Below are 14,676 nucleotides of genomic sequence, written 5' to 3' on the forward strand. Positions count from 1 at the left end.
GGAACTTTAAGATCACACTTGCTATAAAAAAATAAGACACATTGAAAACCACCTTGTTCTTTTAAAAGAACATAGACGCTGAAGAGCAACTCTCTTAATATTTTAGAGGGAAAGGATAAAAGAAAAAACATAAAAGGTGAAAATGGTCCTTCATCTCAGCAGGATCAACGTTATTTCTTGGAGACATGGGATACATTAAGAGAAATTGCATACATGAGTTAACTGTGGTGGATGACTTGTACTAGATCTTCTTTTCAGTTCCCTTGTAGCCTCCCAGGTCATTAAAACCCCCATGAAATCCCACTAGCCTTCCGCATTTAGACGGTAGAACATTTCTGATCGTAATGGTACCAGAGACGGAGAGAATTCTAGCAGGTCTATATGATGCAGGTGTAATTTTTATATGGTGCTAAGAACCGAATGGACTCCTTGGAAAAAATAAAACTGTTTTACCTTCCATGTTTATTATAATGACTGCCAACATTGCAATGTCTTACAGGTCCCCAGTTACCTACAATATGGGTATGCTTTAATGAGAAAAAATACCGTAAAACATGATGCAACCAATATAACCCAGCTGTGTAGCTACAGTAAATTAGATAGCTTCATATACAGGGATTGTACTACCAGGAATAGACAAATCTGTTAGGGCATATATCTTCAGGTCATCTCATTTGTAAATTCTGCATTGTAGTCCGCATGATATAGATTGCTGAAATAGCCCAGTTTTTTTTTACGGTACTTCAATTATTTCAAATTTACTAAAGAAAAATTACAATCTTTGAGGCCCATAGCAGCAACATAAAGAATGAAAGCTTCACTGTTAGAGACAGTTTAAAGATTCTATTATATTATTTTCCAAAGTAAAAATTTTTTTTTTTTTATAAATTTTTATGACGTTTTTTGTAATACAAAATACAAGCAATGATAAATGAAAGGTCCCATCATTTCCATAACAATACATAGTTGCAGGCACTACCTTAAAGAGGCTCTGTCACCACATTATAAGTGCCCTATCTCCTACATAATGTGATCGGCGCCGTAATGTAGGTGACAACAGTGTTTTTTTATTTAGAAAAATTATCAATTTTGACAGAGTTATGACCTATTTAAGATTAATGCCCAACTGGGCGTGTTTTTACTTTTTGACCAAGTGGGCGTTGTGGAGAGAAGTGTATGACGCTGACGAATCGGTGACCAATCAGCTTCATACACATTAACGTTACTGAAGTGTCTTGAGAATTAATAGACATCACCTCCAGCCAGGACGGGATGTCTATTCACAATCCCGACACTTCGGTAACGTTTGTGTGGAACTTACAGCACAGCAAGCGTAATCTCGCGAGATCACGCTGTAAATGACAGCACAACGTGATCTCGATGTGCTGTACTGTAAGTCACACACAAACGCTACCGAAGTGTCGGGATTGTGAATAGACATTGCGTCCTGGCTGGAGGTGATGTCTATTTACTGTCAAGACACTTCAGTAACGTTAATGTGTGAGTATGTGACTGCACATCATGATCTAGTAAGATCACTATGTGCTGTGTAAATGAATGCAGAGAAGTGTATGACGCTGATTGGTCAGCGTCATACACTTCTCTCCACAATGCCCACTTGGTCAAAAGTAAAAACACGCCCAGTTGGTCATTTAGAAAGTCATTAACATAAATCTAAAATAGGTCATAACTCAAAATAGATTTTTTTCTAAATAAAAAACACGGCTGTAATCTACATTACAGCGCCGATCACATTACGTAGAAGATAGGCCACTTATAATGTGGTGACAGAGCCTCTTTAATGTTGAGTCAACAGTGGAGTAAGTGTCCAAAGTAACAATTCTATAATACAGGGTACAGAAGGAATATAGGCCTCATTTATTAAAGCTGAAGTAGTCTGAAACACACCTCCTGCCTCATTAGATATACTTAGCTAGGACCTGTCAGGTCACCTAGCATGTTTGTTTTAGTAAACATCAATGCTGGAGAACCTTTTGTTAAAACTCTGTCTTTATATGTTCCTCCATTGTTCCTCCTGGAAATGTATGAATATCTTCACAACTAGGTTTTACCATTGCTCTTGCAAATCTGGTGTGTCTCTATACACCAACACTGATTGGGCAGTGTCAGATTGTATAGGGACACACAGTTGTCAATTTATTCATACATTTCCAAGAGGTAAGGCATAAAGCAGTGTTCTTAGAAACTATGCTTTAGAATTGTTATTTAATGGGAATGTAGAGTGTGTGTATATATATATATATATATATATATATATATATGAAAGATTTATATTCCATCTCAAAATAGACATAGATTACATTATACATACATTGTACAGACCAAAAGCAAATAAAGAAAAAAAAAACCTTTACCCCCCCTCCCCCCCACCATCCCCCTCTGCCCCCCACCATCCCCCTCTCCCATGTGAAAGAAGAAAAAATAATTAGAAAGGAAATTAGAGTTTTTACTAAAATAGACAAGTCCGGAGAGCTGACCGGTCTTCTTTAAGCCGGCAGTTCTGTGTACTCGGATTGGCTGCCGTGTAGCACAAACTCACCATGAACTCAGAGCGTGTTGAAATGTTTTCCCTTTCAGATATACTAAGCCAAATGAGTGCCAGTTAGTGATTGGGGAGTCGCTGGAGTTCCGGTTTAAAGTGCGGCTCCACCTTCGAACTGTTCTTTCCAACGAGTGTAGAAGGAATTGTTTGTTTCCATAGATACTATAATTACCGGAGCTACAGGATTTTAACATTTTCGCACTTTCCCCATATACTAAAGATATTTTTTAGTAGTCTATATTTTTTGGGAGTCTATAGTTGGCTAATGGGTTTCAAATACCGGACTGCCACCAAATTTTGTGGATATTAAGAGGAGGAAGGGAGACATGAAACCCATCGAGCTGAGACGTCAGTTCAGTCTAATCTGCTAATTATAATGTAAAAGGAAATTGCGATTTAAGAAATTCCCTATACACTGATGAAAACTACAGATCCAAGGTGAAGCTATGCTTTAAAAGAATCAATGCGAGGTGACGATAAGAATATTAGTTCTGCAATCAACGCAGTTTGGATAAAGTATGCATAGTGAATAAGACACAAGATATCAAAGGCACATTTAATTGTGATCTATGCTGAAGCCGTAGTAACCATTACATAATCAATTACCACATGGGGAAGTGATGTAAAGCATATAATTTATGAGGATGAAAATCTCATTAGCAGCGTTAAAGTAGTCTAACGGTAACAAAGACTTCAATAGAGACCCTGAAAGAGCCGACCGTGCAATAAAGTTTCTGGTCACTACTGACCGTTCACAATAGGACATTATGTTTGTGATTTTACTTGGACATGTATATTTATGCAGACTGCAGTGGAATTAACTTGAAGCGTAAATGATCTTTATAAAGTGTAACTAAGTAATAGCATGATCATGCCATATTATAAATGTGTAGCTTTCTTTAGTTTCACAAACCTATACATGCTATAGAAAGTTTTCTGGGCAGGGGTGTACATAGCAGTGAAGGGACATCCTACAGGTGATGCCTTATTTATTTATCTTGTGTTTCTTATATATCGCCAACGTATTCCGTAGCACTCATATCAGTCGCAGTCCCCAATGGGACATACAATCTAAATTCCCTATCTCTGACACCCAACCACACACAGTAAAGGCCCTTTTACACCGGTCGATAATCGGCCGGTGCAGCTATCGCCGATCAACGAGACGTCGTTGATCGGCGCTCGTTTGCTCCTATCACAAGGAACTATGGATGCGGACGAGAGGTCGTTACTCTGATCGCTCGTCCCCATACATTATTATCATGTCGGCAGTGCAGTGTGTCACCCTGTTTACATCGGGAGATGTGCTGCCGACATCTATAATATTTCACTTTTTTTAAAACTATACAACCAGCAGATGAGCGAGTGTTTGCTCGTTCATCTGCTGATCGTTCCCCTGTTTACACTGGGCAATTATCGGGAACAAGCCTTCTGCGAACGCTCGTTTGCCCGATAATCGTTCAGTGTAATACCCCCTTAAGGCCAATTTCCTTTGAAGCCAGTTAACCTATGTTTTTGGAGTGTGGGAGGAGACTGGAGTACCCGAAAGAAACCCAATAGAGAGTTAAAAGAGCCTCAATCTCTTCATAGGCCCAATAACAACCACTAGAACACACGAGGATATTTACACTGTTCATGATGGTCTAATCGATTGTAATAGTATTGAGAAAGACATACTGTAATAGGCTAGCGACAGAAAAAAAATATTCTTTATATCCTTTTTCTTTCAGACTTCAGGCATACAATCACTACAATAATTATATTCTTATAACCAACTGCTCACACTATTAGAATTACCAGAAGTTTATTTTGAACTACAGGGCTGCATTGCAAGTACCCAATAATTGCATTATTTGGGTTATGGGCAGAGCTGTATGGGGATTGTAGGTTTCATATTGGGTTTAAACCTTTGAGTTGCTAGCATAAGTTGGGTATGGAACGAGAATAGTGTAACTCGTCCATGTGACGGTCGTCACACGGACACGTATATTTCAATGGGACCGTTCACACGGCCGTTGTTTCAACAGAGCGTGTGAAGGGTCCGTGGAAAAATGGGACGTCCTATTTTCTTGCATTTTCACGGATCCCTCAATAGACTCAAGTCTATGGGGATCTGTGAAAACGGGACCCGCACAGGGGCAACTCGGACTTGAAAAACTTCCGTTTTTCACGTCCGAGGTTGCACACGTTCGACTGAATGTAGCCTTACACCGCTTTCTTGACCCAAACTCAGGACTAGAAAATCTATTTCCCAACTTTTCTTTGTAAATGGATTTGGATAATGAATTGCAATGATGGGTAAATTGCAAGTCCACCCATTTGTCACAAAGTGAGAACTAGAGATTAGTGATAGATCTGCCCAATTTAGAATTTACTACTCACACCGTTGTATTACAGATCCATGTTGTACAGAACTATAATAGAGCCCATAGCGTTCTATGGACCCATACTGTACCTCCGTTTGTCTTCGATACGTAGGCACACTGAGGTTTTTTTTTTCATCACGTATTCCATTTGTAAACCAAAAATTGTGCCATGCTCCATCATATGAGGTATTGAGGAGGCATTCTTCACTAGAAGAATAGAATTGCTTCTAGTGAAGAATACCGTGCCACGTGGTGGCATCAAATGGAGGCACGAAGAGTTCCTACTGCTCTATCGTTCAGAAACGTTGTACCATGTGCCACTGAACGTAGTCCGTGTACGTGGCTTTCCCATGTGCATAGACCATTGATGGGGTATTCTCATATCGGACATTTATGGCATATCCAGAGGAAATAATGGTTAACTATTACACACTAATATCAGGTGGATCGTGAAATAATTCATAAATCAGGTAGATTGATTCGCTCATCTTCACTGGCGATCACTGTGAGGTACATGAGTATTATGAACTTATTTACTTTACAATGAACATCAGGCAGTTAGAAATAGCAATGTGTAGTCTTCTTTCTCCCTGGACCTTCTTAACGTTCTATATTTAGAGTTCGCACATTGAACTGGACAGCATGAACGCCTTGCCTGCTATATGGCAGAGCTTTTACCTTTTATGTCACATCTGTGTCTATTGTAAATAGGAAATTATATGTAATTAAGTTTAATTATGACTAGAATAATTCCTGAGTGTAAAATATTTAATGCATTATCTGTATTTAAAAGTCAGTCCAATTAGTGCTATTTTCTTCTTCTTCGTTAGATATTGTGTATCAATGTGTAAAGTAACGGCCAACGTTTCTAACAAATATTAAAGTGCACGCAGGCCGTTAGTTAATTGCTGTATAATGGAAAGTTATGCAGTTTTTTTAATATACGAGGGAGAGCCATAAATAATCCGCACCCCGGTTATATCAGATCTTCTGTTGGCTGCACTGTCTTGTCAGCGCTTTCCGTACGAGGTCGCTGTCTCCCCAGTCACGGCTGTGCAGGTTTGAACATGTTACGTCTGTTTATTTGTGACTGTGGTGCGAAAAACAATGGCTGCCACACTTGTGATTTGCATGAAAGAAGAGCAGCGTTCAGTGATTTGTTTTTTTGTGGTCTGAGGGGGTGTCTGGTGCCGATATTTATTGAAGACTTGGTGCACAGTTTGGAGAAAGTGTTTTGTCGCGAAGAAGTGTGTATGAATGGATAGAGAAATCAAAGAAAGGTCACATGAGTGTCAGCCTTGAAGAAGGAGCCGGACGCCTGTCCACGTCCACGACTGATGACAACATTGAGCGCGCACGTGAACTGATTCTGTTAGATAAACCTTCACCTGTTGGGTCCCCGGAAAGAAGCTCTACGAGGACGAAGATTTACGTCTGATGAAGAGGTGAAGACAGCGGTACATTCCTGGCTCACAGCTCAGCCTAAAACATTTTCTAATGTGGGAATACGAAAACTTGTTGACAGATGGACAAAGAGTATTCAAAGCAGGGAGATTATGTCGAAAAATGATGTTTTTGTCTTTTCTGAAAGCTGATTAAAATAAATTCTACAGCCAGAGTGCAGATAATTTTTGACTCACCCTCGTTCTTTGTGTTTTAATTCCTCACCATTTTCAAGCACTTTAGTTGCAGTTAGTGAATAGAAATATTGGGGAAATTTATCAATAGTGTCTTAAAATTTTATGTGATGGTAAAAAGTATCAAAAGGGCACGTGACATGATAAATTTAGCCCAACTGACTAGACATCTTAGGCACATCTCCATTTACCACTTAACAGCATCCTTGCTCTCTGATTGTCACACATGGGGGGGTCTTTTTTTTTTCTTTTTCTCTTTTTAGAAAAGGAGTGAGAAGATGAGGTGAAGCTCATCTAATCAGCCCTCTGCCTAATTAGACTTTTTATTGGCCAGATTGCGGCATCAAATAAGTCACACCAAGCACTTGCACCGCTCACAAACATCAATAAAGTTTATACACTTTACACTGTCCCTATTTTGTCTGTACACGATCTTTAGCATAAAATCCGCTGACCGCTCCTTCAGCAATACGCATTACACGCTACAGTCATAGTTATAACGATTATCACTTTAGAAGAATTTCTAATATATTTATGATAAATCTAAAAAATTTCCGGCAGTCAGAAAATAAATTTTCAACCACTGACGGTTGCCATAAACGATCATTTACTACTAGTTCTACAAAAAAAATCTAGTATTGGTTAGAGCATTAGATTGAGTTTAGGGAATTGTGATCATTGATCAGGGTTAGGCAGTGTTCACACGTTGAGGTTCATTTGTATTTTTTGGCATGATTACGGCATGCAAAAATTGGTTGGTGTCTTGTGGTTTTGACATTTTTTTTAACATACATACGTGTGAGGGTATGTTCACACGAGGGCGTCCGTTACGCCTGAAATTACGGGTATGTTTCAGCCTGAAAACATCCCCGTAATTTCAGCCGTAGCGGCATGTGCAGGCGCTTGAACGCCGCGTCAATTACGGACGTAATTGGCGCTGCTATCCATTGGAGTCAATGAATAACGGCTCCAATTACGGCCAAAGAAGTGACAGGTCACTTCTTTGACGCGGGCGTCTATTTACGCGCCGTCATTTGACAGCGGTGCGTAAATTACGCCTTGTGTGAACAGACAAACGTCTGCCCATTGCTTTCAATGGACAGATGTTTGTCAGCGCTATTGAGGCGCTATTTTCGGACGTAATTCGGGGCACAAACGCCCGAATTACGTCCGTAAATAGGCCGTGTGAACATACCCTGAATGTAGACGTGTGGTATGTAGCAACTTATCACATTTTTATTTTTTTTGCATATGGGGTCTGCTTTAGTACGCACTTTAGTCACAAAGAATATTCATGCAATATTTGCTTATAATCAGTGTTTGATGCAAAGTTGCTTGAAGGTGGTTGTTTGTATAATTTATTAAGTTGTAATTTTATACACGTTATTCTGTACGATCTTAAAACTTTTTATTTTTGGTAGCAGTATCTACCATCCTCCGTATATATTTTAACACCTTTGTGGATGATAAATAATGCATGGCCTCTGTTCCAGGATTTTTGAGAGCACACGCTCTACTTGATTTAGCCGTATGTGGTATATATGATTTTTTGAACACTTTGGTATATTATTTTTACATTGTTTTTGAGTTTAAAGCTCTGTTTGTATGTGAGTTTTAGAAGCAAATGTATATGACAATGCAGGTTTGATTTAATATTTCCTTTTTTTACAAAATTATGTGAAGATGGACATTGCTGCCAACAGCACATCAAGACAATTTCAATTGTTAGGTTGTTTGCTTTCACAAAATCTATAGGGTTTGGGGTTGCACAAACTTGTTAAGGTGATTAATCCCTGTATTTTACGGGTTTTTACTTTTTTTTAAAACTTCCAGCTTCAAACCGGACTTTTGAGCTCTTTAATTCTGATGATTTTCTGAAGATATGTTCATGTAGACATAGATATAAGTGGTCTGTATGAACTCTGCACATATTGAACTTTTATTTTTAGAATATGTGGTGCATCTAATTTCTACTTGGGTCACACATTTAACCCCAAGTATAAATTTTTAAATATTGCACTTTAACACAAAATTGCATGACAGTGCCCATGAATAAAGTGCAGAGTGGCAGTTTGACAATGTGGCAGGTGTCTACTTTCAGAAAATATATAGGTATAAGGGTTTAGTATGATTCTTTATTTTGTCATTTAGGTTTTATTTGCACATGTGTAAAGGGTTAAAGAGGATCTGTCACTAGTTTAGTAATGCCCAACTTCCTAGCTAATCTAATAGACGCTGTCACACTGATAATGATAGTGAAAATTGTGTTCCAAAATTTTTATTATTTTAAAAGGTACGAGCTTTTCTCTAAATATGTAAATGAGGCTATACTAGACAAGTGGGCGTCAACACAAGTGATTCTCCTGAGGTGGAGCCTCCTCACAGCCTCTGAAGCTGTCCTATCAGCATGAAGCTGCCTCACACAGTGTGAATGACTGAGGCTGGAGGGAAGGGAGATCACTTTAAAAAGCCAAATCTCCGATAGTGTTTCTGGTAACATGTAAAAGAGGAGATTCTAATCTTTCATGTGACACCAGGATTGCAGTTCTGGCTATGACACAACCGGAGATATCGCCAGTTGAAAACACAGTCGGGAATGGAAGCTGTATACTATATGATCACACTGTGTTGCTGGGCAGTGAAGGGGGAGAAGCTGTATGCTGATTGGACAGTGTCATACAGAAAATATTACACCGCCCAGAGTGAAAAGAAAGAGTAACCTCCCATTTGGCTATTAGAGCCACATTAGTATATTTAGAAAAATGCTCATAACTTTGCAAATAATAAACGCTTTTGAAAACAAATTACACTGTAGTTATCAGAATCATAGCGGCTATTAGATTAGTTAGGAGATAAGGAAATTAATAAACTAGTGACAGATCCTCTTTAAGGCTATGTTCACATGGAGTATTTTGCAGGAGGAATATCTGCCTCAAAATTCCGTTTGGATTTTTGAGGCAGATTTTCCTCTCCCTGCACGCTGTTTTTCGTGGCGTTTTTCGCCCTCGTCCATTGAGCACCGCGGGCATAAAACACCGTGAAATACGCTTTCTCTGCCTCCCATTGAAGTCAATGGGAGGTCAGAGGCGGAAACGCCCGAAGATAGGGAATGTCGCTTCTTTTTCCCGCGAGGCACTTTTACTGCTCGCGGGAAAAAGACGCAGACGCCTCCCATTGAAATCAATGGGAGGCATTTTCGGGCCATTTTTGACGAGTTTTGTGACGCGGTTTCCGCGTCAAAAAACTCGTCAAAATACTCCGTGTGAACATAGCCTAAGAGCGAAAGGGTTAACAAGGACAGTTTTGATAGATGACTCATGAATCTTAAAAAAAGAAAACTAAGTGAATACATTTGCTTGTTTCCACCTACAAGTATCACTTTCTGAATTGCTGTATGTGACAAATAGGAGAACTCAGATTTTTCTTCGGTTCTCTTCTGATTTTCTCTAGATGTTGTGTTTAATATTGTACTTTGTTTTCTAAAAGCATTCAATGCATTTATACAGTTGTGCCGCACATTGATATCATGGTTACATAGCAATGTAATATACCGAGCACGGAGGCCGTTTATTATAAAGATCCAGATGCTTTAATAACAGCTGAGGGGTATACACCACTGAGTCTGCATCACGTCACATAAAATGCAGTGTTGAATTTCACACGTCGCACTGTGGATGTGACATATATTTGGTATACGGCAATTAACATCATAGCAAGTGGCGCTGCATATCCCATTCCTTTTCATGGTCCTGGCTGCGTTAATGGGACATTAAGTCTGACACAACCTCATTGCTCGTTACTTATTGCTCCATTAACCTGTGCAGCGCTGGCTTTGCCTGTGAGGCAATTATATTGTTATTACTGGAACCTGGTAGGTAAGGCAGAACACATAGGGATTGAGGATTTATGAGAATTAAATCAGCTCTGGTTGTACCTAGTCTTGACACAGTAGTTTTAGGAGTAGGAAAAACGGGACCACCGGCGCTGCTTCAATCTTTAGGCGATACACAATACACAACCAACGTAGTGGATTGAGTGTATAAGGTTTTAATGTTGATAGGCTACGCGTTTCGACGTCGAACCGAGGCCATTTTGTTAGTATTGCCGCGGAGGGAAGAAGGAGAGGACGGAAATGGAGTAGGAATTGGAATCTGGCAAAGAATAGCGACCATCTGGCTTAAAGAGGATTCAGGCATTGTGCAGACTGAAAATAATTTCTTTCTGCAGCAGAGAAGAGTTTTGAGAAGAAGCCACAAGAAACCGCCTTGCCCTTGGAGATTCTTTAAAAGAGACGTGCTCCAGCAACAATGGAATAAGCATCAACCTCCAACGAGAATTGCTGTGAAACATCAGGATGGTGAAGAACGGAGGCAGAAGGACCTCTTGAGTTTCGGTTGTCGGACTACTTTGGATTCGAGGACTACTTCGATGACAGTGGTTATTTTATTCTCAATAAAAAGGGCAGGAACCGCACAGTCTGTATTGGCCTGAGGAAGACGTCAGTTCGACGTCGAAACGCGTAGCCTATCAACATTAAAACCTTATACACTCAATCCACTACGTTGGTTGTGTATTGTGTATCGCCTAAAGATTGAAGCAGCGCCGGTGGTCCCGTTTTTCCTACTCCTAAAACTACTACAAACCGACAGCAAACTTCGTTTGGCTGTGTTGTGGACCTGGCTGCAGCTTCCTAAGATTTGTTGACACCTCCTTGGTGTCCATCACCCGAGGTGAGCGGAATTGTCTCATCGACCCAATTTTATTACTATTTTATCAGATTCTGATTTGCGGCGCCGTGTTTCTTTTTTCTACCTCACCTAGTCTTGACACAGTTGGACATATCATGAAGAACTTACCTCTAGAAGAGAACCAATAGAAAAAAATTATATGGGTCCCCCATTCTAGGACTGGTTCATACCTTCATATCCTTTATCGAAAGTCAATAGCGCTTATTTACCTACCTAGCATTTCCGACTTTGGTTAAAAAAGCCTGACCTACTCTGAGGTGACCAACATTGTCACCTGCCAGTCTTCAGAGTCAGGGTCAAGAGAGCAAGACTGACTCTATATAACTAATATGTGTCAAAAATAAGTGCGTCCGACCATCAGTAGTTTTCACTTTAATGGTTTTTCCAGGATACTGGAAAATCTCTTTATAATAACCTAATCAATCAGATTCTTGCTGCTCATAGGACCCTAGGAGGTCCCAGGACATACAGATGTCAGATTCCTGTTTATCTCAACCCACTTCCAACTTTTATAGCAGAAACAACATTGTAGAAATAGGTACAGCAGGAAGTGGGTGACACCGTGGGAGCTGCCGTGGTGACCAACATTATCTCCTGCCAGTTTTCGAAGTCAAAAGATTATTATTGATGTGCAAAATGTCGAGACTGGATTGAAATAATAACTGCACTAAGAATTTGGCCCTATATAAAGAAATATGAAGTTCTTCCTACAGAAGTTTTCATTATCACTCTCAGAGATTTTCCAGAAATGCAACATCCCCGTCTGATAACCCAATAGATCAGATCCTTGATGCTCTCTGGAACTATTGAACCATAGGAGCTCTCAGGAGAGGCAGATGTCACCTACTGTAAGGCTTCTGCTCTTACAATTTATTATTGACTTATTCTTGTTTATCTCAACCCACTTTCAACTTTTGTCGGAAAAGCAGCATTGTAGTAAAGAGTACAGCGGGATGTAGGTGACAATGGTTGAGCGATCTACTTCTGTGGTGTCCGACATTGTCATTTGCTAGTCTTCATTCAGCAGAATCATTTTGATATAAAAAATGTCAAGACTGGATTAATATGATGATCGGGCTAAGAATGTGGCCATTTAAGGAGGGACGTACTATCAGAATCTCTCAGTATCACTCGTTGAGATTTCCCAGCATTTTTGAAACTCTTGTGGAAACCTAATCGATCAGATCCCTACTGCTCTGTGGTACTGCTGAAACATAGAAGGACTGAGGACAGGCAGATGTCTCCTCAACTGTTCATGTAAACACAACTTTGGTTACCTGAACTTATCTATTCTAGTTGCTGGTATTTTCATCCTAAAAAGCCAACAGATCCTCTGATTAAACATATCATAGGACTGAGACACAATACCATACCTCCCAATATTACAACCCAGCAGGTCACTGGGTGAGAGAACTTTTGTGTAGTCCTCGGGGGGGAAAGGGGGTGCTAGTTCTCATTGAAGAAACTCTGCTTGTATGGAGTCTTTCAGGCAATACTCTGTAGGGGAAAAAAAATATGCACGTTATTTTTCCTCCAGGGGAAGAAAACAAGCTCTCTAGTGCTATTGGAGGTAGCTCCCCCGTAAGTCAATGTCCGACCTGTAGAAGAGTCTTGAAACATGACTAGGGATTGTAGCCAAGGAAAAGGAAGAGAAATCCATTACTCGACCTCCAATAGGTAGTACCAGAGAGATTGTTTTTAGCTAACATGCATATTTTCTTTCCCATGGAGCATTGCCTGTAATACTCATTACCAGCTGTGTCTCTTTAATGAGAACCTTCTCCCCCCAAGCACTACATGAACGGTCTCTCATCCAGCACCCGGCTCTGTACTAATGAGGGGCAAAAAACCTGAAAAATCTGTCTACAGATGGGTTTTCATTCTTTTTGAAGAAGACTCTGGCTTGGCTAAAATCCATAGCCAAGTTCCATTTTCAAGCATCGTCTATGGGTCGGACATTGACTTATGGGGAAGCTAACTCTAACAGGTGGTACACAACAGATTGTTTTCCTTCTCCTGAAGGAAAAATAACTTGCATATAAACTAAAAACAAAAAAGAAACCAGTTCAAGTCCACCAAAGTCAATGTCCTGACATTGAACCAAGAAAAACCAAATAAAATGCTTGTGGTGGTGCCGCCGTCATTTAGATTCTACATAGGAACTTGACAATTCTTCTACGTTCAACGCCAGCAGAATATCCAATTGTGGGTTATTGATGTAGACTGAGAAGTGATCCTCTGAGAGATATATATGTCAATTCCTGTCATTATAATTAATTATCACTTCATGCATCTCCTTCCATACTCCGTCCTATGTCATTCCCAGTGTACAAATCACAAATTAGGGGCAAACTGTAAGGTCAGCATGCATTCAAACATGAAACTCATTAGCAACATATTAGCAGCAAGACAATAGCAGCTAACTCTGATTTATATTAACTCCTTAATGACCAGGCCTGAAAAGACCTTAATGACCAAGCCAGATTTGTTAAATCTGGTATGTCTGACTTTATCAGAGAATAACTGTGCGAAAGTTTTGAATATCCAAGTAATTCTGACATTGTTTTTTCGTCACATGTTGTACTTTATTTTAGTGGTAAAAGTAGACTGATACGATTTGCGGAAATTAATGAAAAAATAGAAAAATTGAAGAAATTTTGTAAAAATTATCATTTTTCCCTATTTTTAACTGCAATATGTCACATATGTACATACATACTGTACAATTTTTTTCATTAAATATATATTTCCATCGCTTTACTCTATTTTGGCAGCACTTTTGAAAAAAAAAAAATTTTTTTGAGCAATTTAGAAGACTTACAAGTTTAGTAATGATTTTATACCTTTTGAAGTACATTTTGTTTTCCTGCACCAAGCCAGGTTTTCAGAGGCTCATAGGTGTCAGAATGGTGGAAACCCCCACAAGTGACACCATTTTGAAACCAGTTTTTTTGTAAGAATTCATGCAAAGCAGGCGTAAAAACATATAATTTCACTTTTTATATAAAAGTATCACTTTGAAGACCGATTTCTTTGTAAAGCGACCATCAGAATGAAGAAACACACCCCAAAATATATCACCCTGTTTCTCCTGTTTTCAAAAATGCCCACATTGTGACCCTAATGCGTTGCCTGGACACACGGCAGGGCCCGAAAGGAAGGGAGCAACCGGAGGCATTCAGGTCTCATATTTTGCGTGAAAATGTTTTAGGCCCCACTGTACATTGGGAGAGGTTTTGAACTACCAGAACGATAGAAACTCCCCATAAACGACCCCATTTAGAAAACTAGACCCCTTAAGGTATTTATCTAGGGCTGTAGTGAGTATTTTGACCCCACAGTTTTTTGCTAAATTGAATGCA

At 39.5% G+C, this 14,676-nt stretch overlaps 1 protein-coding gene across 1 annotated transcript in view; it reads left to right on the forward strand.

Annotated features, from left to right (window-relative positions):
* XYLT1 (xylosyltransferase 1) overlaps nt 1–14,676 on the forward strand; it is a 281,800-nt gene that overhangs the window by 203,630 nt on the left and 63,494 nt on the right. The gene's annotated exons all lie outside the window — the stretch shown is intronic.

The sequence above is a fragment of the Rhinoderma darwinii genome, chromosome 6 (genome assembly GCF_050947455.1).
Source record: "Rhinoderma darwinii isolate aRhiDar2 chromosome 6, aRhiDar2.hap1, whole genome shotgun sequence".
NCBI lineage: Eukaryota > Metazoa > Chordata > Amphibia > Anura > Rhinodermatidae > Rhinoderma > Rhinoderma darwinii.